Source organism: Geospiza fortis, unplaced genomic scaffold (assembly GCF_000277835.1).
Source record: "Geospiza fortis unplaced genomic scaffold, GeoFor_1.0 scaffold362, whole genome shotgun sequence".
Taxonomy (NCBI): Eukaryota; Metazoa; Chordata; class Aves; order Passeriformes; family Thraupidae; genus Geospiza; species Geospiza fortis.
In genome coordinates this window covers 859,107-863,327 of record NW_005054464.1, presented here as the reverse complement: position 1 = coordinate 863,327, position 4,221 = coordinate 859,107, and the positions used below count along the sequence as shown (strand labels likewise).

General features: G+C 41.9%; 1 long non-coding RNA gene across 1 annotated transcript; it reads left to right on the top strand.

Annotated features, from left to right (window-relative positions):
• The first annotated feature begins 693 nt into the window (after positions 1-693).
• On the top strand, positions 694-3,758 carry LOC115948658. Its single transcript, XR_004082451.1, has 4 exons — positions 694-734; positions 831-960; positions 2,879-2,919; positions 3,707-3,758. It is a non-coding gene; the product is annotated as an uncharacterized LOC115948658 (long non-coding RNA).
• The last annotated feature ends 463 nt before the right edge of the window (positions 3,759-4,221 follow it).

Sequence of the window (4,221 nt, the reverse complement as noted above, 5' to 3'; positions counted from 1 at the left end):
ACAGCTTTCTGGCCTATATAATAAATACAGTAAGTATGGATCATATAAGAAACAAACTCAACCTCTCTCAGTATCAACCTCTTCTACTTACTCAACATGCCCTTGTGTTTTATCTGTTCTCTCAAATGCATTAAGTATGAAATATTAGATAATGCTCCTAGGTACTTGTGTCCATAATGAGACACATCTCTGACAAACACCCAATACAAGAGGGATTTAGAATCCAGCTGCTAAATTTAAAACAGATTTTCTGTGTGGTAGAAGCTCCCTGATAGTTAAATAGCCAGTATGTCCATCATAGCTTCCTGCCCACCTGTAGATGTACTGCCTACTATCCCCAAGGGAAGATCCAAAAGGAAAAGGTTCCTGACACTGCTGCTTCAGCAGTGCCTGAGTGCCTTAACAAGGATCTTTCTATTAGCCCCTGTGTAAACACAGGATGGCAGCCCTGGCAGGCAACACCAGGTGGAGGAAGCACGGATCATTTTAAATCATTTGCACGTTCTAAATCACCAGGCACGATCTGCAAAGAGTGGATCTTGTGTTACACACTGCACTTGGGAGGCAATGGAGACTATTTCCAGCTAATAAAATTCACAACAAATGACCCGACACAAGAGAAGTCCTGTTCTCAAGGAAAAGCCTTACCCCAGCATAGGCTCACAACTTGCCCTTCTTCTCACAGTGGAAAGACTGAAGATTTTAATCCCAATTCAGAAACAAGTCAAAACATGGTGAGTACAGTAATTGCATGGACAAAAATAAAGGGGTTGGGGGCAACCTGTACTTCTCTTCATCCCCGTCTTTTTTTTTTTTTTGCCTTGGTTCAGAAGAGCTTATATAGTCTATGACAAGATACAGTACCTCAGTTCCAGAGTGTTCTTCCTGGTGCTAACAGACAACATAGAGCCCAACCCAGGGCAACAACATGCTGCATGTTCCCAAAACTGTGAACAAAAGGTGAGGATTTCTTGTTTTCCTCGGATTGCAGGTCTCATAAAAGATGCAATATGAATGAAATTTCAAAACCAATTTCAACCTGTTCCCTTTGTATACCTTTAACCAGAAGAAAGTTTTCCACTGTTACCAACAATGGCAAATATGTCCTTTTGGTTCATATGCCCAGGACAGTAAATTATCACCAATAATCAAAGGTAGCATTAGAAAAAATGATTTTAATTTGCCAAGGGAGATTTCTCCCAAGAGCAGGTAACATTATTCTCCGCAGCAGCAAACCAGTCCAGCACTGAAGACTGCCAGTGAAATACCAAATGGAAGATGTAAACCTGGTTTTATAAAAAACACATCCCAGCTCTACCTGACCTGTGCCTAGGAGCAGATTTTATTTTTCAGTGTATGAGGCAGAATTTTCAGAGATGAGGAATGATGAGTCAGACCCACAAAATCATGAGACCAGTATCCAGTATGATGAGGGTTGCATTTTTCTGTTTTCAAGGGAACAGGTTCTGCCTTGTGGTTTGGTCTGCCTGATTTCTAAAACTCCTTTGTCTGTCTGTGGGGTGTGGGTAAAGCTGTCAGCACCATCCTCTCCTACTTTATCCCCCCAGCTGTGCTGCGGGGTCAGGCAGGGAAACCCAAAGTGGCCCCAAAGACAGTTCCAGGGGAAGGGATGTTGAGTCAGCGCAGTGCTCAGGCAGCCCTGATGAGCACAGCTTCTCACTCAGCCCCTGTCCACACCAGTATCTCTATACAGGACATTAATTGCTGCCTAAAAAGGAGAAGAATGAGAATAAGAGGGATCCAAGTACAATATTCCCTCCAAGTACTGTCATTCATGCTATCAGGCTACTGAATATTTAACACCCATTTGCCAGGGAGTACTGAAAGATAGTTCAAACCAGTGCTGAAAAAATATTTGGCCAGATTATTTATAAGCCAGTTTTTATAGTATTGAGGGGGGAAAAAAAAGAATGTCTTGAAAGTTTTTGCTTAGGCCTGTTGGACTCAGGTTTTGTACTGATACCGCTATTTCCATTCGAGGTGTGATATTTTTTACTGAAATAGATAAACCAATAGGAACCACTAGTTGGGAACACTCATTCTGGCACAACGGTGCTTTATACTAGTACAGCTTATTCCATACTGCTTGTATGGAAATAGAAATTTAAGCATAAATAAGCTTTTTTATACAGGTATAACTGTTTCTACCCTAGGGAAATTAAGCCATTTTTACTATGCTAGTGTAGCTACAATTTTGTGTGTAGCCAAGCCTTTGCAGCAGTACACCTTCCGTGTAGAAAAGCCCTCATGGCTGCCAGTGCCTCACTGTGCCAAAATGCTGCAGAAAGTCAATGAGATTATTCAGATATTAGTTATTTCACTGGATGAGGCTATCAAAATCTGGTGGAGAAGGAGGAGGAGTGCTTTCATTTACTTTAGTTGTCTGCTATCAAAGTCCATGAATCTGGCATGGTTTTGCTGATATCTAGAACCAGCAGACAACAGATATGAGAGTCATTTTTTTGTAACACATTGCAACAGGAAGAGTTACTTTTACAATGTCTTTGTAAGTTCATTTTACACAAGAGGAATAAAGCTCTGGTAGCAGAAGCCTGTCGCTGTGAGTCTCTGCTTTGGAAATGAACATCCTTCCTTTGCTCACACCTGGGTATCTCCAATTTAACTCAGCATGATGCAGAAGCAGAAAGCCATTATCCTGTGAGATAATAGCCTATTCAGTTGCCATCGCTTACGGACAGTGTATGTTAAGCAAAAAAAAGAAGAAATACAACTTTTAAGGGTAGTCAGCAATCGTGTGAAGCTTTTCACCTTAGAATGCCTTGCAAACTCTAGTTATATTTAAACTTATCTCGCTGGAGTATGTCTATCCGTGTGGGTGCTCTGTCCTTTCTTATAGGCTCTATGTAAACATACCAGGAAGACAGGCAACACTCACAGGTCAGTGCATGTAACAGGAAAATGCTTGAGCTGTGCACAGCAGTGGTTGGGAAATGGTCGAGCTTCTGCTGTTGGGACTCCTGTGGGAGGGGAGGGAAGGGAAGGGAAGGGAAGGGAAGGGAAGGGAAGGGAAGGGAAGGGAAGGGAAGGGAAGGGAAGGGAAGGGAAGGGAAGGGAAGGGAAGGGAAGGGAAGGGAAGGGAAGGGAAGGACTTTAGTTCTCGCAGCGTCTAGTTGTGCTCAGAAATGGAGTCAGCCTCTCCATTTAGGTGATAAGAAAAGTAACTTAAAGAATGGGTTGGAAATGATTTTTAAATACCTGCTGACAGCATGATTACTTACTGCATTATAGATGGAGTATGCAGGTTGGTGACCCAAGTCTTTTCCCACTAAATGTGAATTCACAGTCTTCCTCTCTTTGGCTGTAATAATTTAGAGGTCATTTTGGTAGTGTGGAATGGATTAATTCCTGGATTAATTCACCTGCTATCCTGATGGCCATTATGAGAAAATCACAAAGTCAGGGAAGTGCCTTGATTTTTATGACTGAAGTCTTCTGCAGACATGAGTCTATTATTCAGCTGCAGAGCTCTGTGGCCCTTGAAGCTGAGTTGCAAGGGTGAAGGTCACTGCTCTGCCAGTAATCACATTGCCATTTCATGAAGTTTTAATCAGCAAATACTGGGCAGATACAGCTCGGGTACCATACTGTTAAATACAATGGAATTTGCCCCACAGATGACTGTAGGTCCTTGTTGTTAAATCAACTCTGCCTGTTTACCTTTCAGCTGCAGATCAAACATATGAAATGTGCCATAATCCAGCTTTTCCCACATCAGAGGCTTGAAGAAACCACTTTCCTGTAGCGTTGCATATAAAGAGGTAACATTTCTTCATTTGCCTCACATATCAAGATTCGAGGTAATCAGTCATTCATTCTACATCATAAATAATACATGTACCCAACCAAACACAAAAGGCTGTACTTCTGTCTGTTTTCCCTCCACACTTTAATAAGATCATCTGAATTTCAAGATGAAATGTGCAGTCTCATATTTAAATCATTAGGTCCCTGTGTGGTATTTTGTCTCATTTTTGCAAGGTCAGGGTGGCCAATGTGGTCAAAGAAAGAAGGAAAGATAATGACTTTATCAGCAGAACAAAAAACTGATTCAGGGTGAAGAGAAAATAGGGGACTCATAGAGGGTAAAGGCATGCTGGGGATTTGCAAGGGAGCTGTAAATCACTGCTTTGAGACTACAGTGAGATGCACCTTCCCTGTGGTACACTGTCCTGCCACAAT